At 44.8% G+C, this 27608-nt stretch overlaps 2 protein-coding genes across 3 annotated transcripts in view; one reads left to right on the top strand and one right to left on the bottom strand.

Moving 5' to 3' along the window:
- Nucleotides 1-1746, bottom strand: part of ORC2 (origin recognition complex subunit 2) — a 484925-nt gene extending 483179 nt beyond the window's left edge. The window contains exon 1 of the mRNA XM_086955229.1: nt 1619-1746. The gene's annotated coding sequence lies outside the window, so the exon portion shown is untranslated. The remainder of the gene's footprint in view (nt 1-1618) is intronic.
- Nucleotides 1-27608, top strand: part of LOC147730424 (queuosine 5'-phosphate N-glycosylase/hydrolase-like) — a 200336-nt gene that overhangs the window by 29564 nt on the left and 143164 nt on the right. The gene's annotated exons all lie outside the window — the stretch shown is intronic.

Raw genomic sequence — 27608 nt, forward strand, 5'->3', positions numbered from 1 at the left:
AATGTAATTATCTATCCAGGGGTAAATATAAATGACTAGTTCATGATAGGTTTCCCCTGGGAGTGAGAATGATGGCAATTTTGGTCAAACAATTCATCTTTGTCCTCACAGAAAGTTGGATAGACCACAATTACTGCTATGCAGCTGTGGATGGGATGGTGAAATTATTGTGCTGGAATCAATATACTGTGTATAAAAAAAACAAGGGTGCCCCGATATTTGAACCTGGGGTAGTTAATAGTGCTTGGGAGGTAACAAAGGTTCAGTAGAGGCCAAATGGTCCTTAAAGGAAAGGCAACTATTGATTTATGAGTGTTAATCACTTAGCCTATGGCATGAGGCATATTATTGAATAAATACCATAAAAAGAATCAACAGTAGACAGTTTACAATTGTACGAAGGAACGCAGGTTTGGGCATTGAGATAATAGATTATTTATTTAAAAATATTATATCAAATACTTTTGAAATATAGTTCACGAGCTCACAAGGAAGTGAAAAGGTGCGTGATGTGACGAGTGAAAGTGACATTTGAAAATATATACATCGCATTGACAACATAAACAAAAACGTCTGGCAATAATATTTAACAATAAAGGAGTTTTTTGTTGTAAGCAAGGTCAACGGCATTTTGATCTCAGTGATTTTAGCTCTTCCTCAGGACGAAATATGCGAGCATGTGGAATTCGTCACCCGGAAGAGGGCCGGTGAGATAATGAATTGAAGCGGGGGTGGTGGATAATTTGTTTGGGCCCGAGGGTCAGTCTCAGAAGTGAATACGTTCCGTGGTCTCCAGGAGCCAAGTAATTCAGGCAATTACGGGAGAGAGCTGTTGCTCGGGGAAGCGAGCATACACTGTTGCAATGGCGGTATCAGAGTTTGTATCGCTTAAGAACACACCACCAAGTCGGCATGGGAATTTAAGTTTAGTTTAACCGCATACGTCAGTTCATGCAAGGAAAGGGGCAGCCGCTCTGTCTCGTGGTTGGAAAAAATGTATGCATTCAAGCACTATGGAATCAATATATTTGCCTGATACATTGCTGGGGATTGTGAGAACTAGATTGAGAAGGATTGAAGCACGATTTTACAATCAGATTATTTTCATTTCACCTTTGCTGATCAATTAGACAAACACCAACAACTTGGACATAACAAACATTTGTTAACGATTTATGTTATCACACTCAGCCTAGATAACACTTGAGTGGGGACTTCTGTCAACACATTTTGTACTCTGGCACCCATAGAATACTGTCTAAAGTATTTATTCACCAGACCTATGTGGATATTCAGATTCTATGTCAGGACCGGAGGCTCTGATTATGCTTCTCAATTTTCTTTACTGAAAATTCTCAGCAGCCAATCAGATAAAGTAAAACAAAAATACACACTACAATACCCATAAACACCACTGGGTATCACATGACAACCATAGAGTAGACCCCTATAAAAGGAGCATAAGAGAATATCACATCCTCTTTCTTTGCTGCTCGCAGCCAGTTAAGTGTCATTACCTTTCCCATTATTCATATTGTTGGCTTAGTGGTTATTTGCGCTTTATTTATTTATTTACATTTTGTGCCTCTGCGCATTGTGCTTCATTGCCTTCTCTCACCTGTTTCAGGCGGTAGCCTTTTGTTGTATCCTGTTACCGTTCGCGCTGCTCCCGCTCTGTCGGTTGCTCCTGCTATGAGCCCCTAGTGATGTTAGTGCTCTCGACTGCTTTGCATTTTCCCGTTCTCGTGCTGATCGTGCATTGTTTCTTGCTTTCTTCGGCCTTCGGCTGCCGTTTTTGTGAGTGTGTTTGGGAGCGCGGACGCCTCCCGGACCGGGCGCTGTGTGCCCGTGTTCATTTCAGTGCGGCGGGAGACGAGGGTGAGGATGCGCGTCGTTCCGATGCGTAGTCCTCTTCCTGGCACAACTATCTGGCCGTTCCGGGCATGCGCGGTGGCCATTTTCTACCCGATTTTGCAATTCTTTCGGGTTTAAGTGACCGCGGGGGCAAAGTGTGCAATTGCTCTTTACCCACCAGTTTGTGCCAGCCCTCAACCAACGCTCGGGTCTACAACTGAGACTTGGGTTGTATACTAAAGCATTGGCATTGCCTAGAGTGGTGTTACTAGGCAGGCCCTCCCTCCACATTCAATTATTGCTGCACACAGTGGGTCTTGCGTCCTTGTGTTGCTTTGCCTTGCCTTGCCTAGAGATCGCCACTCCCCCTTACTATATCACTGTCGGTCCCTCCAGTGTATACAGTGCCTTTTTTCAGCACAGACCGTGCATATTTGCTCCTTTTTTCCTCTGGTTGTTATACCAGTCACCTATGAGTGGCAATATGTCTGATTACTATTATGATGAGGAATATTTTGATGAGGGCCCCTCTGGGTCTTTGGAGCATGAGCTGGTCGAGGCTCTTGATGTGGGAGTCCAGCACTCCGTAAATAAGGCCATGGTCAGGACTATTGAACCCTTAAAGCAACATTTGTGTAATTATGCCCTACAGCATGGCTGGCTTCCCGGCTCTACGGCCCGTTCTACCTCAGGCGGAAAGGGTTTCAAAAACCCGCACTCTTCAGACTTTTGCAAAATTGGCTAAAGCTTTATCTACTGACCATTCTTATGGTTTTTCAACCAAGGATACTTCTTCTAGCCCGCCTCTAAGACATGATGGTAATACCGCCTCTGATACGGCTTCTGAGCCGGAGGCTTCTCCTCCCCCAGCTAAGAAGCAACGCAAAGAGCCTTTTGTGGATGCTCCATCCCATCCAAATTTACTTAATTCTGACCCCGCTGAAATTGTCCACCCTAACTCCTCCTCATGGCTTCCCTCTACTGAGGTTGCTGAGTATGTGCAGTCACACCTGCGTCAGGCCTTTGATAAGGATGTCAGAGCTCGTTTGCGCTCGGAATGCCCAAGACCGTATTTAGCAGACAAGGTGGCAGACACTCCGGAAGTTGATCCCTCCATGCTCACCTATCTGAAGAAATACACGAAAGATCCTAAAAAAGGAATTGATCGTGCATGGAGATCCTGTCAGGATAAGTTAATTGATTTGACTGGTCCCATAACAAAAGTTTAGGACTTGGGTTTCAAATCCAAAACCTCACGGCAAATTATAAATCCTGACGATCTGATCGGATGGGATCAGCAAGCCATCTGTCAATTGGGCAATGCCAATTATGCCATTTCCTGTGAGTGCTGCTGCTCTATTCTTTTGAAGCTCGACCCTAAGTTGGCAGAGTTATCTACCTCTGAGTCAGGCCCTTTGGCACAGGGTCTTCTTTGCGATCAGCCTTTTCTGAAAGAGCTGACTAAGTTTGTCGCTACTTTCAGTGGTTTTGACAAGGCGCACGGTTCCTTAAAGCAGGCATAACGGGGTTACCCAATGCACTCAAAACAGTGAAACATTTGTTAAGTAACAAAAAACGATTCAGTACAAAAAGACAAAGCGACAGAAGAAATCTAGGAATCTCCAGAGGGCTGGCTGTTTTACACAATAAAGGACTCCAACGGACAACTCTCCCTCTGGAGATTCCTAGATTTCTTCTGTCGCTTTGTCTTTTTGTACTGAATCGTTTTTTGTTACTTAACAAATGTTTCACTGTTTTGAGTGCATTGGGTAACCCCGTTATTTCTGCAGTTGGTAGTTGTAACTACTCACTTTTGAGTGGTTCTAAGGTCTCTCCACTCACCCTTTGCAACTAATATCAAGTGTGTTGATTGTCAGGCTGTGCACCTTTGTTTCTCTGACTACAAGCCCTTCGATATTCCCACATTCCTTAAAGCAGGCTTTTCATCCCGTTTTTGGCCAGGCCGTACGACATCGGGGGCGGTCGTTCGGCCGCGGTTACCATCAAGGTGCAACGTGGAAAGTATCAGGACTCCAACTCCTCCGTCTCCTTCTATCCAACACGTGGATCCCGCAATAACTACAAGAAAGGCCGTTATGGTGGTAACCAAGGAGGTCAACGTGATGCCGTAACTTCAGGTGAGTCTGATTCCCTTTTCAGAAGTTCAATTGGGGGCCGAATCCAGTACTTTCTCAATAATTGGCAAAAGATCTCGCAGGATGCGTGGATCCTGGATTCGGTGTAAGGTTACAAAATAAAGTTTTTTCATTCCCCCTCTCAGAATCTCCCTCCTCGTCCGATGTTTTTTTCCCTTCAAAATCAAGTGTTAATTTCCAGCGAGATCGAGTCTCTGCTTCAAAATGGGGCCATAGTGCGGACGTCACGTCATCCTCAGGGCTTTGTCAGCAACGTCTTCGTAGTTCAGAAGAAGGGGGGTGGATCCAGGCTTGTTTTAAATCTCAAGGAGTTCAATGGATGCGTTGTGTATCGTCACTTCAAGACGGAGGGGATCCATCTTCTTCGCGATTTTCTTCAGGAAGGGGACTGAATGGTCCGCCTAGATCTGAAAGATGCCTATCTGTCAGTGCCCATTTACAGACCTCATCGTCGTTTTCTTCAATTCCAATGGCAGGGAATCTGATAGAGTACAAAGTCCTTCCTTTCGGCCTCTTGTCAGCACCTTGGTGCTTCACGTAACTTCTGAGGCCTGTGGTCGAACTTCTTCGAGCCCAAGGCGTTCGCCTCATAATTTATCTGGATGACATTCTCATCATGGGTCAGTGTCCTTGCCTGGTAATACAGCATCTTGCTTGGACCATAGATCTGTTGCAGAATCTGGGCTTCTTGATCAATCCTCAGAAATCAATATTGATTCTGCCTCAGTCTGTCAAGTTCCTGGGTTTTCTAGTCAACTTCCTCACTTGTTAACTCCTCTTGCACAATCAGATGATGAGATCTGTCAAGAGAGAGTTGAGATTGATTTTGCACAAGCAGATTGTGTCCTTGAGGTCTGTAGCCCGGATCGTCGGTTTGTTAGCTTCCTGTATCCAAGTGATCTTCCCGGGTCCCCTTCATTAACGAGCACTTCAACGGCTCAAAATATGCCATCTCCAGAAAGGCCTCAAGTACTCCGATCAGATTCCTCTCACAAAGGAGGCGAGGTGGGAGATGTTGTGGTGGCTAGAGCATATGTAGTCGTGGAACGGTTGAGCCCTATTCGGCACCATTCCGGAGGTGGTGATCTAATCCAATGGCAGTCGGTGGGGTTTGGGAGCCCGTTGCGGTCAAGTATCTACAGGCGGCCGTTGATCTCCGGAGGAATTGAATCTCCACATCAAGTGCCTGGAACTTCTGGCGGGTTATTTTGCGATTCGCTGCCTCTCGCCCCGATGGACGAATTGTTGCATTCTTTTCCACATGGACAACGTGTCAGTGGTTCGTTATGTGAACAAATTGGGCGGGACACGGTCCCGACTTCTAGCGGAGATTGCCAAAGATTTTTGGCACTTTTGCCTTCAGAACAAACTGTTTGTAGTGGCAGAGTATCTTCTGGGGTGCAGCAACCAGGTTGGCGATTGGGATTCCCGACATCTCTGGGATTTCTGCGATTAGAGGCTTCACCCTCGAGTGTTCCGGTTGTTGAACCAGACATGGGGCCCTTGTCAGATCAATCTGTTTGCCTCCCGACTCAACAAACAGATTCCAGTACTCTTCAGCTGGAGTCTGGATCCAGAGGCTGTAGCCACGGATGCTTTTCTGCAGGTGTGGCTGCCAGCTCTATGTTATGCGTTCCCTCCATTTGTAATGATTCCCAGGGTCCTGGCCCGGACCAAATGTTATCAGTCAGAATTGATTCTGATCACTCCTCTGTGGAGGGCTCAAGCGTGGTTCCCAGTACTGCTGGAAATGTTATGTGCGGTTCCGATCCTTCTTCCCCACCGGTGAAATCTGTTGCTAGACCCTCTCAAACCCCTGCATCCATTGATAGCATCAGGCCAACTCATGCTGGTCGCGTGGCGAATTTCGGGGATCGCTGGAAAATCCCAGGCCTTTTGCAAGACGCTTCCAGATTTATCAGTGAGGGTTGGTCGCCCAACACACACAAGCGTTCTGCCGCAGCCTGGAAACGATGGTGTGATTGGTGCTCTCAACGGGAGGTGGATCCTACTACAGCGGATGTCTCTTTGGTAGTGAATTTTCTTGCTTCCATAGCTGCTTTGGGTCTTGCCTATCGCACTGTCAATAATTTCCGGTTAGCCATCTCGGCGGGTCACTTGGCAATTGATGGTAAACAGATTGGTGAACATCCTTTATTGTGTAAATTACTCGGAGGTATCCGGTTGGTAAAACCACCTTGTTCTAAGTATTCTGAGCTTTAGGATTTCTCTACTGTATTACGTTTCTTGGACGCTTGGCCGGCTAATCAATTTCTGTCTCGTAAACAACTTTCTGCTAAACTAGCTTTGCTGCTTTGTCTAGTGTCCTGCAAGCGAGTTTCCGATATCCGTGCTCTGGATCTGGCCGGTCGTAGGTTTTCTCCAGAGGGTGTTAATCTTTAGGCACTAGACGCACTACATGTAACACCTCTCCTGTCACTTATCCTGTGTTTCCTGATAATCCTAAACAATGTGTCGTACAATGTATGCGGAATTTATGAGGTAAGTACTGCAGGCTTTCGCCAGGATATGAGGGGTCAGTTGTTGATCGGTCTGCAGAAACCTTTTCACACAGTGACCCAAGCTACCTTAGCAAGATGGGTGTGTTGGCTCATGGGCGAAGCTGGTATTGATGTTGCAAGATTTGGTGCTTACTCTGCTCGTGGTGCTATGGCATTCAAAGCCTTGTCTGTTGGAGTCAGTTTATTGGACATTGTGAATGCAGCTGACTGGTCCTCTGACTCTACATTTAAAACTCTTTATTATAAACCTATTGTAAATATTGCATCTGTTGTGGTGGCGCAGCTTTAAACAAGCATAATCGGAGCCTCCGGTCCTGACATAGAATTCAAAATTTGCGAACATAAGTGACAAGAATTTTCAATTCTATTAAGGACACGGAGGCGAGGATTATCTCACCCATAATTCAGTATTGTGTTTCTGATTTGCATTATGTGCTCATGCTGTTTTTTGCCCTTCCCTTTATGATATGAGTTACTGTTGCTGGGAATGTGGTGTTACGGCTCTGTCATTCACTTTCAGGTTCTGATCTCAAATAACATTTGCTGATTTTCACAGTTGAAGGAGTTTTCAAGGTCTCTACATGAGAAAGCTGTTCCGTTGAACCTGGCTTCAAGTCTATCCTTGCTGCCCGTTGACCTGCGGATTTCGTGCAGAAGAATTGGTTTTCTTTTAAGCTGTTTCCAGATGTCAGACTATGTTTATTATTAGACTTAACTGTTTATTTACACATAAAGAAAGAGGATGTGGTATTCTCTTATGCTCCTTATATAGTGGTCTACTCTATGGTTGTCATGTGATACCTATTGGTGTTTATGGGTATTGTGTATTTTTGTTTTTACTTTATCTGATTGGCTGCTGAGAATTTTCTGTAAAGAAATTTTGATTTTGCTATACGCTGACGATGTAACATTATATATCAGGGAACCTCAGCAAAAGATTAACCCCCTACTGAGAGAATTTCTGGACGGCTCTCAGGTGTCAACATAAATTGGGGAAAATTGCAATTTTTCCCACTTACGCCTGCGGTCTCCAAATTGCCGTTAGATTTTCCTCTCGAATGGTGTGATTCTGATCTTAGGTATTTAGGCATACAAGTATCTAGGGACAGGGAGGAAACATTCAGATTAAACTGTGGCACAGCGATCACAAGACTGACCACTAATGTCACACGTTGGATTTCTCTTTCCTTGTCGATGGCAGGAAGAGCCTCTTATAAAAATGGTGGTTCTCCCCCAATTTCTGTTTTTATTTCTTAATATTCCCTATTATCCTGGAGCATTTTTCCTCAAAACCCTGCGCACGGAATTGATACGCTTACTATGGGGAGGTAAACAACCAAGACTTAAATGGTCGATCCTCACACAGCCCTATGATAGGGGTGGATTTGACATTCCTGACTTTGAAACCTATTATATTAGTGCACAAGCTCATTATGCATATCACTGGATGTTGCCTATGCCATACATGCCACAATTAGCAACTGAGGATTGGCTGGCACATCCTCTCCCTTTGAGCGGCCTCATACACGGACCTACTAGTGTTAGAGACACCATCCACAACAGTAACTTGCACGGTAGATGCATGGAGACACATGGCACATCTCCTGGAGTCTCAGCTGATGTATTCTCCGCGGCTTCCGCTCACATATCACCCAAATATGGTAATTCTCCGGGAAACTGGATTTCGAGCTTTGTGCAAACGATTTCATGTCGTTACATGGGGTGATCTGTTCCATGAGGCGTCATTGGAGTTTTTTCTGTACGTGCGGCTGAGGCAAGAAATGAGGGCGGTTCTTCCCTACTTCCCTTGTAAACCGGAAACTTTTGTTCCCCTGCACTTCATGGTCTGTGATCTTCCTAATATCCCTATGTTTCCACAACCGTGCTTTTAGTATTGATGCATTGTATATTGAGGTATGCCGCTACTACTGGTGAGCAATGTGGATATGATATGCCGCCTCTAATGCAACTACGGAGAAGGTATGAATAAGACGTCATTGTCAATTGTAACTTCTGATATACATGTCACGCTGCATGATTATGTATTTCTGTTTTTGTATGAAAAACTATATAAATAAACAATACAAAAAAGAATTCTGTATAGAAAATTGAGAAGCATAATCCTCGCCTCCATGTCCTTAATAGAATTGAAAATTCTTGTCACGTATGTTCGCAAATTTTGAACTCTACTATTTTGGTCCCAGAACTAAATAACCATTCTCAGATTTTCACAATGCTGACAAATAGAGATAGAGGACTGGAGAGTGTACACCTGCATGCTTAAGAACAGAGCTATAAACATTATTAGCAGGGAACACAACCAATATTTTTCAGAGAATAAAGACTCGATTGCATCAAACATATCCCTGTGGGAGGCCTATAAAGATGTATACTTTCCCAAACCACAGGAATGCAGAAAGCCAGAAAATAACAAGTGCAACGCTCCTAATCGGAGGTACTTGGGTTAGAAAGTATGCAAGAGAACAATCACAAAAGGCACCTTGTACTTTGCCGACTTTACAGCAAAATGCCAGAGCATTAGCTGATGAAATGGTAAAAAAATGTTTCCTCTTTTTGCATAGATACCTGTTTGAGGTGAGTGATTGTAATATGGGTGGTGGTTTCTATTCAACTATGGCCACTGAAATAGGAGACCAAGCAAAACCCGGGCAGAATGCTCTAGACCCTCGAACGCCCCCCTTGCTGACATCACAGCTGAGAAGTATTAAGGGCGGCGATGTGAGGAGGTGGGGGAAGAGATGCCAGGTGAACATAGAGTTGTGGGAAGGTCATAAGAGAACAAATGACAGGAAGGAGGAGGCGTATCAAGGACCTGGAGAGCGGGACCCCGAGCCATCGAAGACTGGAGAAAGAGCTACAGAAGGATGCAGCTGGGCAACAACAGCAGTCCTCACAAGAGAAGACAAAGACACAGAAGACCGGCAAGGGTGTGTCAGTATTCAAGCCAAAGAAATTCAGGATGCCACGGCTCTGACTTCGAACTATGGCCAGAGGCAAGTCCAATGTTGGGGTTTCTGGGGATGGTGGTTGGGTTGTCGGCCATACGGGGACACCCTTAACTGAACAGGAAGCGGGAAAGGTATTAGAGAAGTGGAAGCATTCCATCACAGTTCTAATTGTGTTTGTTGTGCACGAATGGTGATGGTCCCGAAATAATGCGATGAGTCTCAACCAACCTCTTTCTTTATTTCATCCTGAGGCCTGAACCTGAGCATTCAATCCAAACGGATCGAATTTTGTTCCAACAGAGGACCTCCTTGCAACTGATAAACCAGTTCTAAGGACTCTATTCTAAAAAGTATCCTTGTATTAATATTGCATAAATTTCCTTTACTGTTAGTGATGTTATTATATTCACAACAAACCTAGTATAAACGTAGCAAAGGTCTTCTGGCATCTTTACTCTCATTGCAGTAATAACGCTTTCCAACTAGAGAGGAAGTAACTAGATGGCAATACAAAGTAAGAGACAGAGCAGGAAACAAAACAAAGGGAGGAATTATCCAGATATGTCAAGAAACATGAGGGGTATATAGAACCCAGACACCTCATAGAGAAAAATTAATGGAAAACTTAGTAAAAAAAAAAACCTTCCCACAATAGCACTAAATGCAACCTACAAAAAAGATTCAGGATGAGGAGAGTGCTACTGTCCTAGCCCAGTTACAGAGTGGTAAGAACCCAGGCCCGAATTACTTTCTGGCAGAACGATTAAATGCATAGCTACAGATATAACCAATCACTTACTGTCATTTTACAAGGAAGTGTATGACTCCGGGGAACTACTTCCAGACTTAAGCATGATTTAAAGGAACAAAGGTCCCTACCACACACAGTTAGAAGGATTACTGGAGAGATAGTTATGACCACACGCAATGTCCATGAAAACAAATAAAATCACATTTGTTTAACAAAGAAATCCGTATTGGTAGTTGGGGACACAAAGTACAGAAGACATAACATCATATCAACAAACTGCAATAATGTGTGTCACAAATAAATCTACATCAGCTATTCTGCCATTGTTTTCATTATTTTATACATGTTATAGGGTCAGTGCCTGGACCAGTGCTTAATTGGTAAAAAAATGACGTGCCAGGGCACTTCTTGGAAGGCTACTGCAGCCTGTACCAACCATACCATACCCTCCCCGTGTGGCTATTGACTGTACCAACATAACACCTAAGTATCGACATCCTACAAGTTTGACAATTCAGATGATTTCCGGCCACACGAAGCTAAAATAATGTCAGGAGAGGCTGGTTTGATTAGTTTTCAGTATATATTGACTTGATAAACACGACTGCTGTGTTCATCTCAAAATTAAAAAAGACAACACCACCATATGATGGGGTGTCACTGGAGCTGGAAAACACAGGCACAAATTAGGCACTGGCATGGACAATGTTTTCATGGACATTGCGTCTGGTTATGACTGTCTCTGTAAAACGTTAATTGTGTGTTATAGGGGCCATTGTTCCTTTAAAGCATTATGTACCCCTGGTCCCTATACATCCATGGTTTTCCCTTGTATTTTTCTAAAAGACCTAAGAATGGTGATAGTGACCAAGATAAAGTTCCTTGCTAAGAATTGCCTGCCTGGTAGGAGACAGAACCTCTTTCCTCCTAGGAGATTGACATATTGAACCGTTGATTTTTGAAATAATACAATAGCTGGTCTTCTGTGGTGAAAAGGAATGGATTGCAAAAGAGTTTGCTAAAAGTTCAAAGAAGTTGAAGTGTAGTGATAGTTCGTCTTTTGACTATCTGTCTGCTCTTGACAGATCTCTGTATCCTGTGCTCCAGCCGAGGCAGCTCTGGTCTGACTCTATCAGGTATGGAACATGGAACAAGAACAAAAATGTCCTTCCTGTTCCTAGCAGCCATGTGATTGAGGCACCACTGTAGTTCCTGTCAAATTTCTGCAGTTCTTTGGACTTGGTCGAAATAAGACCGTTCTGTAAATGAGCTGTCATTCATTTCTGTAGTATCCGATACTGCAGAGGGCTCTTAAAGGTTGCCTGGATGGAAGAGGCCCACTAATCTGACAAGCCAGCAACGAATCTTGTGAAGAGGAAGAGATAAAGTGGCAAAGTTGGAGTCTATTGCAAATCCCAGGAAAGACATCAGTCTAGATGAATTAGATCTTATTTGGGATAATTCAGGATGAAGCCCAAAGCCTCTAAGAGAAATGGTGAGATGTAGTTGCTGCTTCAGGAAGTGGCAGGCCCAAGACTTGAGAGGTATGTCATCTAAATAAACTAAGGTTAAGGCACCCGGCTCTCAAAAACTCTGCAATAGGTTTGAGCAACTTGGAAAAGCAGGAAGAAGCAGTAGACAGTCTGAAAGCACAGGACAACAAGCATTTACAATGCAACGGTCTCGCCTTTGCAAAAGTTAGAGCTATTGGCATTGTAAATGACAACATTTTTATTTATGTGTTGGTTTTGAAAACAGATAAATAAATGGCATTGTCATTTACAATGCCAATAGCTTAATCTCTTGCAAATGCCACACACACACAGAGAGCCCCCCCCCCCACACAGAGCCCCCCCACACACACAAAGAACCCCCCACACACACACACAGAGAGTCCCCCACACACACAAAGAGCCCCCCCGCACACACCCACACAGAGCCCCCCCACACACACAGAGCCCCCCCCAGACACAGAGCCTCCCCCACACACCCACACAGAGCCCCCCCCCACACAGAGCCCCCGCACACACTGCGAGCCCCCCCCCACACAGAGCCCCCCGCCACACACTGCGAGCCCCCCCCCCACATCAATAGAACAGCAGGTGTGCTGGCATGGAGGCACAGGGGTCTGCAGGGCCTACTGCACCTCAAACACTACTGCCTTTTTACTACCAAATCAGGGGAGTATGCCCATTTTCCAGATTCTATTGGGTACAAGGGCATCCTTGCTGTGCCACTTCGGGCAGCCCAAACACATTCAAATGGCCAACATTTTCCCTTCTTGCATCAGAGCCGCCATGATGTTCAGTGGGCCTTAATACAACAAAGCCAATTCACTGCACTGCACTCATAATAGGAAACCTAATAAATGCATGGACGGTCTGCCTCGTGTGTGTCTAATGATTCACTACCTTGTTAGGTAACTTTAAACAGTATAATGTTCCTTGCCAATCCCTTCTGCTTTTTGTCTAGGGAAACCCTTGTGAAATGTCGGCAGTTACAGCAGCGGCAGCGGGACAGTATGTTTGTCATTCCTTCCCCCTTCAGAGTTTGGTTCACTTCCAAAGTTTTGTTTTTGATCGCTGTGGACAAGTAGCTCTAAGGAATTCCCGCATTTATGACCATATTAAAAGACAAAATCTAAATGACATGTCGGAATTTGATATATAGTATTAATAAATGGGAGGGCGTGCCTTCTCGTATCATGCCCCCTTCCATTGGAACAGACTACGCTGCTGTTCCTCTGTGACAATTTAAGAAAAGTTCAAAAACCTGGTTGTTCTAGGGTGCTCGCCGGGGTGAGGGCTCTGCCAGTGTGCTGCGTGCGCTGAGAAATCCCCCTGGGGATGATTCGCTGCGCTATATAAATGTCAAATAAATAAATAAATAAATGTACTATATCAGTTGATTAAAAAAACACATGCAATATACGTCATGTATAACCCATTGAGCTACAGGGGGTCTAAAATATATCATTAGATCGCCAGATGTAAACCTGCAAGTCAAGGATGAAAATTACAGCAAAGCATTCAAGACTTCTATCCTTGATAAATGAGTACCAGTTAACTGGGTAGCATTAACGCCTATTATTCAGAAACCTGGAAAATATCCAGTTTGCAGCCTGTTTGTGCTTTATAACCAATGGTTGTGCAGATACCACCGCAGCCATTTGTGTTTCTAATAAAGACATTGAATTATTGTTCACTGCTTGGCAGCCCATTGTGAAATCACCAAATGCACTCATACCAGCAGGAGAGACTGTACAATCAAGGAAATATTCCAAAACTAAATATCACCAGGTGGAAGCCATCTTCCTAAAAACTCGAGATCTGAAGCACTACCTCTCCAATTCAACCTTGAGAGAATCCCTAGTGCCTGGAAGCTGCACCTTATAGCACCTTGTAAGAACTGCCCAAGTTATTAAATAAATTGCTAGCTTTCTATGGAAAAAGTGGAAGAAGTGTAGAATTTCAATTGGAAAATCATGTAGCAGTTACTGCATTGTGCGGGTATTAGCAAATCAGCTGCGAAAAAACATAGTATGTATTGCAGTTCCTACAGAACCATCACAGTTGAACAAGTTGCACGGTTTTGTGGGCAGAGAAGGGAAGTATTTGGGACTCACAGTATCACCCGTGCCCACATGTGTGATCCGTGAAACTGTACAGCAAATCTGTATATTAACATAATCTGTACAATAAAATTATCCCACAGACACCCAATAGAAGAAAAGTGGGTTCTAAGCACAAAGAAGAATTCTGCTGACAATATTCTTTTATTAGGCCATGCAATAGTTTTGTTAGCTAGCTTTCAAGACCATATATGTCCCTTGTTGAGACAGTTCCATGGGTGACAACTCAGCATTAGAATTTCTGGAGCTCCCCGGGACATTTTAAAAAGGGCAGTGCAAATTGGAAATTTGCTCACAGCCCCAAGGTAGGACTTTTTGCGCCCTCACTAGAAAAATGCCACTGCATTCCGATTGATTGCTAAAGAAGAATTCCTCTGTCTTTCTTTGCACTTGCCACCAGATTCCAGCCTCCTCGTTCCAGCCCCCTGGGCTATGAAAACTGAGGCGGTGAGAGAAGTGAGCACACTCAAAAAGTAAACAGCCTTTCGTGCTTCGACGCAATGTGATCTGTGCTGAGAGGCCGCGCGGCTGCACACTCGGTTGTGCACGGCAGCCTCCCTGGCGCTCACTTCCAGATACTGAGTGTGTGCCCTCCAGGGCTGCATGCGCCAGGCTGCCCTCCACAGCAAGGCTGCCCAGGTGTGCCAACCTGCCACTGCGAAGGGGCCCGATGCCCAGACTCCTGTCGGAACTGCATGCCTCTTCCAGCAGCATGTCCCTGGTTGAGTCAGGTCTGCCCGGCTGTGGATTGTGCGATGCGCACCCACATGTCTCTGCAGCTTGGACTTCTCAGATGTTGACAAGTAATCTGCGAGTTTGTCCAGGGGTCAGGGGGCGCTCTCTGCTTACAGTAACACGAGCAACGTTCACAAACAGCAGAAAACAAGCATTTACGGATGGACAGCGGGAGGGTGGGGCGGTAACGGGCAAATGGACAGCGGGAGGGGGGGGGCGGGAAGGGGCACACGGACAGCGGGAGGGGGGGGGATCAAAAGCACTCACCTGGAACTGGACTTCCTCCGGCGGCGGCGGTCGGCCGCGGAATGAGCTGAATGCCGAGACAAAAAAAAAACAACTCCGCCCACCGCCGCATGACTACACAGAGGGAACGCACAGGGAAAAAATCGCGGGAACGCCCACGAATCTGGTCCGTGAATGACGGACAGATCTCTGTTCCAATGGCTAGCCTCCATTTATGGAGCTAGCCAATGGAACAGAGGGCGGATTCAAGTCCCCCATACTCAAAACTAAAGATTTCTCTGGGGGCGGAGCTAGGAGCTCCGTGCCCCAGGCGAAACCTAAAAATGTATATGTAATTTGGTGACCCTGAAATTGTAGAAAATGACGGTGAGGAGGAAAGATAAGGTTTTTCAAGTCGGCATTTTTCAGGTTTGGTATGACCAGGAAGTCGCTTTTTATTAGAACGTTTCTCAACAGGTTTATACCATCCATTTTGAAAAGCCTGTAAAGAATCCAGGAATACATTTTTGTAGATGAATACCCAGGCAAAGGACTCCTTTTTTTTATTGACAAAGAAGATGTTGCGCAGGAAACGACAGTGATGAGGCTGACAGTAGATATGACGTGTTTTCTTAGTAGAGATGAAATCTTCTGATCTATGAGTTGCTTCTGCTGGTCTGAGAAAAGTTTTTGATTGTGGGGAGATGTTTGTTAGGGAAAAGCAAAAACCTCTTAGTGAAACCCCTAGACGTTCTGAAGAATCCACGCATCTTGAGTAATTTGTTCCCAAACATGAACAAAATGATCCCCTCTTTCCCTCAAGTTCTGGATTGAAAGAAGGGGAATGATTTACTTTTGAAATTTGTATTTGCCGATGAGCCGCTGAAGCCTCCATACTGGAAGCGGCCTCTTGTGTCCCTAACTCTGAAGCACTCCTAGATTTTGTTTACTCCATTTTAATGATATACACCACACATATATGACCCATGCAATGTTGCACCGCCTGAATACTGACGCTCTGAGCTTCTGCCCCAAGTGTGGTGATCCTAAGACTACTTATTTCCATTCGGTCTGGGAATGTCCTCAAATTGCCACATTCTGGGAAAGTTGCGGCGGGGGGAGCAGTGTGGTAGTAGCTCTATACTCAAAACATTTGTCTCTAACGGTGACCGGGTCCCCACCAGCATGCTTATTAGGTATAGATGTTATCATAACCAAGTGTAAAATAAAGCAGATATTTGTGAACTATAAATCATTATTGGCTGGGCGCCATGTGGTAGTCTGCTGGCTGAGCTTGAAGGCTCTGGAAATCCACAGATGGATACGCAATGTGACAGAAGGGTCAACAGCGGAGGAGCTCAGAATGTTACTGGTCAGAACTGATGATAAGCTTCAAGATGATCTCTAACTGTGGAAATCCCTAGCCTGTGCGCTAATCTATCCCCCCCCAAACCAATGTCCCCATGAAAGTATGTTTAATCACGTAATGCATATTTTTGCGCTCATTTGAACAATAGTCTGCTGGAAGGGTCTATGCACACTACTATGCCTACAATGTTGTCGCACCCGGTTTCCTGGGCTATTAAATGTTTAAACTATGATATGCAGACCTATGTGGATCCCATGTATGTACCTACTGTATTACAAAACCCAGCAAAAAGACTTAAAAAAAAAATCCCAAGCGCTTAAGAGGAAGAAAATGGTTTTCTTTTAGCTGTCTTTTCAGGCGGGTTGGCATCGAGAAATGCCTTTGTAAGATTGAGCCTGGTAGGCTAAGCAGCTGGTGGAGCAACCCCTGCCTCTACCAGACCCGGTGAAAAGGTATGGTTGGACAACCCTCATTAAGGCCGTTTGGGCTTTGTCAGGGGATGTACAGGTATTAACAAAGGGATCACCGAACAAACGTCAGTCAGTCAAAAGTCCTGCTTCATTGGTCACCAATTCACAGACTTTGAGATCCAGTCTTAATAAGATAGAACAGGAACGTTCTGAGGAAAAGCACAATTTGCATTGCACAGGAGGCAAACAGACCTGTGAACCCAACCTGCCAAAAGATTATCCTGGCAAGCTTTCCAGGATCTGGAAAATCCTTTTTTTAAATCCTTTACAAACTTTCCTAAAAAGGTAGATAATTTAGGGTCAGTGTCCCTAATCAAAGCTACTTTCCCCTATAAAGAAGGCGGGGAGCACTCTGCCTGAAGTCTGGCATAGCTAGGCCTTAGGGGGACCGAATCAAATGTAAGAGCAGGGGGTGGGGTGGCGGTCCATTAAGTTACTAAGGGCCTCCTTATGATGTGAGTCGAAAAGCCTCTGACCACAGCCTGGAGGCTTTTCACATTGTAGGTCTCACCTTCGACCGCCGCATTATAATTCCGGCAGTCGAAAGTGAAACCGGCTGACGGTCATTCCGGCTGGATTCCGACAACCTTAAGGAGAACCGGCACGTAATCCCTATAGGATGGCGTTTCTGCTGTTGGGATTACGATGTTGGTTTCCAACAGACTTTCCAAAGTGGAAAGCGTGTTGAAAACTGACATTTGGGGTCCCCTTCTCCCTGCGGCCTCCATTTGGGGGCCGAGGGGACACTTATGGTGTCCTCTTTAAATACCTGCACCGTATGACAGGCATCTTCAGGTGCAGGGATTTGCACAAGCTCCCATAGGGAAATGGGAGTACGTGACTGCACCATGTGAGGTGGCATTGTAATAAGTTATGGGGAATCGCCGACCCATGGTCGGACGGTTCTCATACCGATACAGTGCATCTGCCCGACATCCTTTATAAGGCCCTTAGTGTCAAATTCCAAAATGTACTTGTTTTCTAACATTCTGAGACCCTTCTCTCTATTTGCTCCTCTCATAGTACATAGAATCCCATCTATATTACTGTATTTCAATAATGATTTCTTTCCCTCTTGGCTGACCAAAAATGTCTAGCAACTGGATATGTATTATCTTGGTGTTCAATTGTTTTGAGATGTTGTAAAATCCTTTTGTGCACAGGTAATTTCGTGCTTACAATATATATGTTTTGGCAAGGACAAACTAAAACATTGCTCACATGATCATCCCAGGCACAGTGTTTATTAAGTACTCTCTTGTCTCCTGTCATATCATTTTTTGACCGTGCTTGCCAGCTTAGCACTTCACACACTTATAAAGGCCTCGTTCATTTCAAAGCTAACTGCAGACTGTCTCTGTCTTAAGGTCGCTTTGTACTAACCTATCTTTCCTGAACAGGGGTTTTCTAAATGTTAACAATGGTTTATTTTCAAGCTTTTTTTTCCTACGACAGGATCATGTTTTTTTAGTACATGTCAGTATTTCTGGAGGATTCATCGTATAGAATTGTGTTGAGCGTTATGAGTAGTTATCAATCTGTGTATATCATACTGATTTTCTGTATCATCTTGCTGCTTTGGTGATAAATAAATCCTCCTGTTTGTTATTCTTCACTCTCTCCAAAGCTTTAGTTATTGAGTGTTACCTACATTTTCAACTCTGGCTGTAATATACGCATTCTACTATATCTTTTGAACTTTGAATTTTGTCAGAATACATATCAAAGTTATTGAGACCTATAAAATATAATTTTGGTTTATGTTCCTCGTGGTAAGGTACACACACTCTAATTTCAGTTGATGACAGACTTCAAGAGCTAAAACATTGTTTAAAGTTGTCAGTATTTCTTTTATAGTTCTTGGTAGTATTGTGGTGTAGTTAAGAGAAATGGAAATGCAACAAAGCGCTCGTTATCGTGATCAAGGCTGCTAGCCAAAACACATTTTCTGAGTAAAAAACTATTTTGCACTTGGCACTTTGAAGTATGCCGGTGCCTTTCTTTGAATCCGAGGAGAGAAGTAATATATTACCCAGTGGCAGTTGGCACTGGGCAGTTATAGTTAGATCAGCATTTCCATATTTGTGTTGTAAAGAACTTTGGCATCGTTTGAATAATCTAAACTAAACTTTCTAATAAAGTGCTCTTTTTAGGTCTTGCCTACGCAACGCGCATGCATTGCATAGGAAAAAGACCTATAGAAATCGCTTTGGCTTTTCAGCCAAGCACGTGCACGTGTTCCATTGCCTTCAATGGCAACGCGTGCACGTGAGGAGATTGCCTTGCGGGAGCCCGCTTAGCAGCATATGTTTGTAATTAACTTACAAACACATGATGTCCCCGGCTGGCTCCCGCAAGGGAATCTCACTTCGAGGCCAAGCGTGCGCCTCCAGATCAGTGGTTCTCGCATCTGTTGTCTGATTCCTTGCTGCTCGCGGTTCCTCTCTGATACGCTGACACCCTTTGCAGGAGAATTACTGGGGGAGTGTCCTGGGTGCATCTGTGAGGAGTAGATGTCAGTAATCACCCGGGACGTCTCCCGCGCTGGGCTCTGTCAGCTGAGGGTGATTTAGTGGCACGCGCCGCGGGCTCCCCCTCACCTCACGTGCCTGGGCTGTCCCAAGAGCGGGAGCCTGCCTGCACCGGCTCCTGCTGAGGGAGGGCAGTGCTCCACAGCCCTATCTCAAGCACCAACTTGTTGAACAGTCTCTCGGTTACCCTGCAGTGTTGCAGTACAAGGGCTCCGGTACGCCCTGGTCGCCGCTGGCTGACCCAGCCCCTACCCTTCCAACCTCAAGAGGCACTCTGCCTCCAGTGACAAGTGTGTGGAAAGAAGAACACTCACAGAAACGCCTCCCAAGGAAAATGAAAGCTGGCCCAAAGTTGTCGGGCTCCCTCGGGGGATGCGGCTCCTCATTTCCTCTAGGCACTCGCCTTCGGTCGCAGCGGCTCAACACCACGGACCCTAAACACAGCACCCAGACACATCCAGATAGGCTGAGTTACCAGCTTCAGCTTCTTCTTTACACTCCTCTTCCGCGCGCTGCGGCAGGAGAGAGCTGTTGGAAGTGAGACCCTCCGAGCAGTGAAGGCAGAGCAGGGCTCCTCCTCGCCCCCTCCCTGTGTGCCCACGAGCAGTCCTCCATCACAGCTGGCACCCAGCGCATCTTCCGAGGGCAGAGATGCGCTCATCTCCTGTACATGGGCACACGCGCAGTGCCCGCCAGCCGTCTACAGGGGGTGCCCCGGGGACGCGAGGGAGGCAAGAAAGTGTGCTGGTGAGAAGAGAGGAGTGTGGCAGGCCTTAAGTTGTAATGCTGCATGTCTGCACACCTGAGAGGCAGAGGAACTTTCTATCACTAGCACACCCACCAATGCCAGCACCAGGACCCAGTGCCGGCCCACCTGAGAGGACAGGAGCTCCTCTCAGGGCTTTGTATGATGAAAAAACTAGGTGGGGGGGCTATCATCGGGGCGTGGCCAGTGTAATTAAGAGTGTGGCTTAAACACAAGTAAAATAGAAATCTGTGCTTAGCATAGTGTGCCGACGACTGGTATTTTGCTGCTACTTCACTCCACTCAGCTATAGTGGTTTGCCTATGGTCACAATTTTACAAGAGATCGGGTGGAGTAGCTGGGATTCATTAATCGATTTCCGCGTTCCACAGTGATATCATCGCATAAATAAATTTCTTCCTAGAAGCTGCACAGGTTTGAATTCCTGGAAGAGAAACATTATCATTTCTCCCCAGCAATAGTTACCAAGAACACATTATTTTATTTATGTTAATTTATGTAGCACGTCTTGTCATTCTCGTCACCTAATTCAAAGTAAATTCGGCTTGAATGAACATGTTTCGAAGTTGAACCGTGCGTGCACATAGAGTTGTAGCAAGTTTAGCCGGCAGTTGTAGCAGGAGAAATTGGCACACAAATGCCACAATGGACAGCCAGCCATTCGTTATCTACGGCGGACCGCATGTTTTTATAGTCTTGTGTACAATATCAAATGATTACTCACCACCTTTTGTGAAATGCGAAGGCTGCAGAGGCTGTGTTCTGTACAGGCTGTGAGGGGTGCAGAAGTTATAAGGGGCTGTGTGTTATGCAGGTTGTGAGGAGGTGCAGGGGTTCTGTGTTGTGTAGATTGTCATTGTGTTGCAGGGGCTGTGAGTTTGGCAGATTATGGGGTGGCTAAATGGGTTGTGTGTCGTGGGGATTGCGATGGTGTTGCAGTGGCTGTGTGTTGTGCAAATTGTGACGGGGCTACGGAGGCTGTGTGTTGTGCCGATTATGGTGTGGTCACAGCGGCTTTGTGTTTTGCAGATTAATGTAGGACTGCGTGTTGTGTAGATTGTGTTGATGTTGCAGGGGCTGTGTGTTGTGCAGAAAGAGATGGGGCTGTGTGTTTAGGTTGGAACGGGGTTTGAAAATCTGTGTGTTGTGCAGCTTGTCATGGTGAATTTAGCAGCAGCAAGAGTTGTGTTGAACAGATTTTGATGTGATACAGAGGATGCAAGGGTTGTGTTGAACAGATTGTGATGGGATACAGAGGATGTGTTGAACTGACTGTGATGGAATACAGAGGATGCAAGGGTTGCACGTTGCATAGTTTTCATTGTAAATTCAGGGGCTGAAGGGGTTAGTTGTGTTTTGCCAGACAGTGATGGGATGCTACTGCTATAGGAGTTGTGTGTTCAGATTTTGATGGGATATGCAGATATTGCAGGGGTTGTGTGTTTGTGATAAGGATTAAGGGGTGTGTGCTTTGTACAGACTGTGACAAGTAGGCACATACAGTTGGTGCGGATATAGATTGTTGTAGAAAATGCTGAGTCTACAGGGTTTTTTTGATGTTCGATTGTGCTGCAGAGAGTGTGTATTGTACATATTGTGATGGGGACGTAGGGTCTATGTATGTGCAGATTGTAAAGGAGACTGCAGAGGCCGCAGGGTCTGTATTGTGCACAGTTTGTCATGTGGCGGTGGTGAAAACTGGCTGCAGATGCTGTGTGTTGTATGGATTTTGATGGGAGTTGCAGGGGCTGTGTGTGGATTGTGATGGGAGCTGCAGTGGCTGTGTGTTGTATGGAATGTGATGGAGGCTGCAGTGGCTGTGTGTTGTATGGATTGTGGTGGGAGCTGCAGGGGCTGTGTGGATTGTGACGGGAGCTGCAGTAGCTGTGTGTTGTGTGGATTGTGAAGGGAGCTGCAGTAACTATGGTGATGGGAGTACAGAGGCTGTAAGTGTTGTGTGTTGAATAGATTGTGATGAAAAGGCAGAGGGCTGTCTGTGTATTGTTCAGGGTGTGATTGGAATACACAGAATGCAGGGAGTTGTGTGCTGTACAGATTATGGTGCGGGCACAGGGAGGGGCTGTGTTATGATTGACTCTGCAGATTCATCATGAGGGGCAGCTTATGACAGGGCTGCGCACATGCGCAGGAGATACGCAGTATTTCTGAGTGAGACACATGCTGCCTTGGGGAGAGCCGAGCCAAGTCTTTGGTTTGGCTCCAAGAGCCAAAGCTCCAAAGGAGCCACCAATAGGTGTAAATCAGTCCAAAATGTCATGAACAATTATGAATAAGACTTTAAAATGCTAAAAAGAAAGTGTTTTCATCATTTTCTGTGTCCCAATTAAGTACATACAAGTATACCATTAATACAACTCAGTGCCACATACTTACACTCTACTCAATGAAACATAAATACACTCAACATAATACCACACAGCGCCACATAAGTATATGCTACATAATTACACCACTCAATGCAACATACACTCCAAATCCCACTCAGTGCCACATAATTACACACCACATAATTACACTCTACTGAATGCAACATACACTTCCCTCAATACCACTCAGTGCCACATAATTATATGCTACAAAATTACACTGCACTCAATGCAACATACACTCCAAATAAAACCACTCGGTGCCATATATTTACCCACGACATAGTTACACGCTACTGAATGCAACATACACTCCACACAATACCACTCAGTGCCATATAATTATATGCCACATAATTACACTCTTCTCAATTAAACATAAATCAACATATTACCACTCTGTGCCACATAATTACACACCACATAATTACTCTCTACTCAGTGCAACAAATACACTTCACATAATACCACTCGGTGCCACATAATTACACGCCACATAATTACACTCTTCTCAATTAAACATAAATCAACATATTACCACTCTGTGCCACATAATTACACACCACATAATTACTCTCTACTCAGTGCAACAAATACACTTCACATAATACCACTCGGTGCCACATAATTACACGCCACATAATTGCACTCCACTCAATACAACATAAATACACCCCACATACATGCACTTTATACCACATACCACCAATCAACATAAATGTACTTCACACCATGGCACAATTTCACTAAGCATAATTTCACTCAACACCACAGTTCCAGACCACACAATTCACCTCCACACATTTCCAATACACACAGCATAATTACACACCAAACAACATTTTTCAACTCCACAATCCACAACGTACCTCCAATCCACACCATATAGTGTCACCACCTAAGCACCAAACATCATTCACCACCACCATTTTGCATCAGCGCACCACCTAGGCATCACATCAGTATGCCCTTGGAATCTGGCATCTGTTGATTCTCCCCTAGTGTCCGTCCGCTGCTCGTGTTCTAATTAAATTATTGTTTTACAACCTCTACTCCCCCGTTATTTATGTCCCGCTCCCCCATAACAAAAAAAATTATAACAAACAAGCAGCAGAACCGGCAGGAAAAAGTTGCCAGCAGTAAAAGTACAAAAAAACTAGAAGACATTTTTTATGTTAAAATCTTTTTTTAATCGGTTTTCAGTTGTGTATAATGTCTTCGTTTGTATAAAGGTAACAAAAATGCTTAACACTTTTTATTATAACTTTTCAACATAATGCACAGCAGCCGCAATGCTCTACAACATAGCCAAAAGTTCTGGCTAAACACATAAGGTCCCAAAGGCAAGACCTATTGGCTATGCCAATGTTTGTTTGCTTAGTTTGTGCACAGAAAGGTTTGCAGTGATTTGTCAAGCAGGGGCCGAGACAAAATGAGGGTCCCAAAACACAAAATCCCCATGCATTTTCAATAGACTTATATCGGAAGTGCTATCGCAAAAACTGCTGACCGTAATTATACCATCTTCGGCATTAAGCTAGATCTTGGTCCACAGATTGTGCCTTTTGTGATTTGGTGTAAATCCGTTTAGTAGTTTTTGCACAAATAGGCTTTTAAAATTGTATATATCTAGACGGTTGAGTCCGCTATAGGATCGCAAGAATCTCGCAGGAGGGCAAGAGCGTTCTGATTGTCACAGGGAGCTTTTTTTCTCTTATGCCAACTGGCAAGCGCTATGATTGGCTGCCAGCAACATGAGAAAATGTTTCTGAAAGCCATTATAGTACACTGGCATTTAGGCCAGATGTACAAAGCATTTTTCTGGTCTCAAACAGCCCGATTTGTAGAATAGGCCATGTGCGACCGAAAGAAATGCCTTCTCGGATGTGCAAAATGCGATTTGGTAAATTGTTACCGACTCGCAATTTGCATTTGTGATTTGGTGTTTGGAAGGGGAGTGTTTTGGAATATTGAAAAAATGTTTTTTAAGGGCAGGCAGTGGTTCCAATTAAATTTGAAAGTTTACATTTTTTTCAATGCATCTTCTTCTCCTTTAAGGAAAATGGGCTGCATTTAAAGAAAAAAAGATTGCTTTATTAACAAGCATTGGCAAAGCCAATAGGTCTCGTCTATGAGATTTATTGGCTTTGCCGTTGTCTCTTAGCCATGTTGCAACATGGCTGAAAGTAAAGAAAGAAAGCTTTTGCTGTAATGGTGAACATGGGCACACAACACAAGTATAATTTATATAATTGATAGTTTTGTAAAATATTGTATCTACATGCCCTCTTATTCCTGACCTTTTCAAAACCACATTCCTAATATATTAAGAAATGAAAACAATAGTCTTTCCGGTACAACGTTGAACTCTTTCCGGTAGCTAAATGCAGGTACTGCCGGCGCTTTTTATATTCTGACATGCTTATTGTGGAAGTCCTATTTATGTATATTTATTCAAGGACAAATTACCAATGCACATTTCACAAGTTTTTTAGAACACCATTTTTTGGGGATGAGGGAGTGCATGGGGTGGAAGTGGGCTGTCTCAGCTTCTGTGGCAGACCTTGCAACTCTGGGCCCCACCCTGTACTCATCATGTGTCTTTTTGTAGTTCATCATTACGCACATCAATGAATCCTCCCCGGCTCATCGCTGTATGTAAATACCCTAAATATTGTGCAGATCAGGAACTGTTGTAGTCTCCTTTTCAGCACCTATAAACCGATTTATTTTTGCAGACAACCTCATGGTGCTATGTTTTGTTTCAGACAGGTGACAAAGAACAAATGGCGATCGCTGCCATAATTCATATCAATATGAGAGTTACTATACTGTTTTAGTAGAAGCTAGCCACGAAAACCCCTCGTCTTCTATGCAAAAAATAAAAAAAAGGAACACAATAGTGAGAAAAGATCCCCCAAATCGACATGTATGTTAGAAAAAATAGCACATAGTGGTAACAAAAGAACATTATATTTTAAGGCATTTAAAAGCAAGTCCAAAATTAGCTAGTCTTTTGTATGCATTTGACCAGCTACCTATGCAGTAACTTTGTCCCACGAAAGAAAGACAAAATGTTTTGTGCAGCTGGAGAATGAGATGACCATCTCAACAGGCGTGTCTAAAAAAGGGAAACAAGCAGGCTTCATAGGTAATGTAATCTGCATTCCTATGTTCTGTAAATGCTCTCACTTTGAAGTTAGCCAAAAGAAAAGTAAACCCGCAAGCTCCCTCGAAGACACAGCTTGTCATTTGACCTCTGTCTTTGAATGCACAGCAAATGTGACAAGATAAGAACAAGATTTAACCCCTCCTAATCTCATGACGAGCGGAGCTCGCCATGAGACACGGTGCTCCTGTACTCATGACATGGCCCGTGGAACGCTCAGGTGCAGGGAGAATTCCCCTGCTGTGCTGAACGTTCCACAGGAGCCAATGCACCTGTGACGAGCTCAGCTCGTCATGAGCACAGGAGTGCCTGCCTCATGACGAGCTGAGCTCGTCGTGAGCATGCGGGCGCTGTGCGCCCCCCCAATACAGCGGGGGAATAACCCCCGCAGCGAAGGGGTTAAAGGCCTGGTTACAGAAAATAAATTTGTGGAAGAATACAGTGAGCACGGCTTCGGCAATGGTGAGGACGAAGTGAGCCTTGAGAGCCCAATGCAAATAAAGTCTGAAAATGTGATTCATAAACGACAAAACCAATGGCAAGCAATGGGCAGAATGCGTTTCAGGCTCAACTTTCTGAAACTCCCAAAGATGTCTTTAGCAAACCAGACAGCTGCGCTGTCTCTAAGGCTGCGACCTAAAAAGCAATCACAGACATGGTGGTCTACTGAGATTAGCAGGCCACTATTCCTGTGATGGCTGCAATTCTGAATGGGTCGCATATTGCAACCTACCTCATACACCTCCATGAGGTAGATCAATTTGCAACCTACTAGGAATTGCTTTTTGGGGGTAAGAAGTTTATCGCAATTAGGGAATCGGTATTTCAAATGTTTGTACATCGGGTCCTTAGTCCCCTGTCCTGAAGTTTTACAAAAATAAAGATATATGGGCACAGGGTAGGGATATTCTGCCCCCTATGCCTCATGGGGGTATCCAGAGGGAGCTCACCAAACCCTAAATATTTGTAAATCTGCATTTCTTTTCTTTCCTGCAATATGGTGGGACTAATGCATGGAAAAATATCTATAGCCATTTAAAAATATATATAGGGAGGGGGGATCAGTAAGACCCCCTCCCCAGCCCGTTTATGGCCTGAGGGTCACCATCTCCCAGGGCCAAGTATATTTAAGGGAAGGGGTCGGCCCACCACCTCCCTGAGCAATTTTCGGCCCCAGGGAATCCATCCTTCAGGACCCAATCTATAAAGGGGAGGGGGGCACATGCCTCACCCTCTTGAGCCATTTTCTACCTGGGGGGGAATCCATCCCCTGGGCCCAATTTAATGTGTTAGGAAGGGGGAGGGGTGCAGCCCCCTCTCCCCGAGCCATTTTCGTCGGCCAATCTATTCATAAAGGAGAGCGCTCCCCGAGTCGTTTTTGACTGCTGGGGCCCAATTAAATTTGTTAAGGAAGGGCGAGTGACCCCTCCGACCCCCCGCATTCTGCTCCAGGGACTCCATCCACGGGGCCCAAAATATTTAATAAGGGGAGAGGAGCCACTCACTCTGCCCTTCTCCCCAAGACTTAAAAAGGCCCTAGGGACATCCTTACACAGGGCCCTCATCAAAAGGGAGGATGGCCGCACGGGTGCCATTGAGCCGACTTGTGGCCCCCAACATGTGATTGGTGGGTGCTGTGGGTAGGTACCAGGGAGCCCACCTATTTAACTATAACTGGTGAATTTCTTTGTGTTTTTTTCTTTTTTTTTTTTTTGTTCAAAACTTTCATGTTTTAACTGCCATATTCACCCCTCTCTGTATGCCGACTGTGGCATTGTTTCTCTTGCTTCTCTCTGATCCTCTGTTGCTCCCTCATTTATTCCTTTTTCTTTGATTACTTTAATACTATTGGGGGGCCTCGCAGCTGCTATTTGCTGCTGGGCTCTTCTTTTAAAAACGTGCTTTTTGCACACCTTTTTATTTAATTATTTTAATTGCTGACTCCAGGGCATCCACCATCTTGGAAATGGTCATTTTAGCGAAACATTGCAACCATGAGTGTTCATGCATGTGTATATGGATGGCATCATGTGGCCGCAATAGGGGCCAGATGTAGGTCGCCAATTACCGAAT

The sequence above is a fragment of the Lissotriton vulgaris genome, chromosome 2_1 (genome assembly GCF_964263255.1).
Source record: "Lissotriton vulgaris chromosome 2_1, aLisVul1.2, whole genome shotgun sequence".
NCBI lineage: Eukaryota > Metazoa > Chordata > Amphibia > Caudata > Salamandridae > Lissotriton > Lissotriton vulgaris.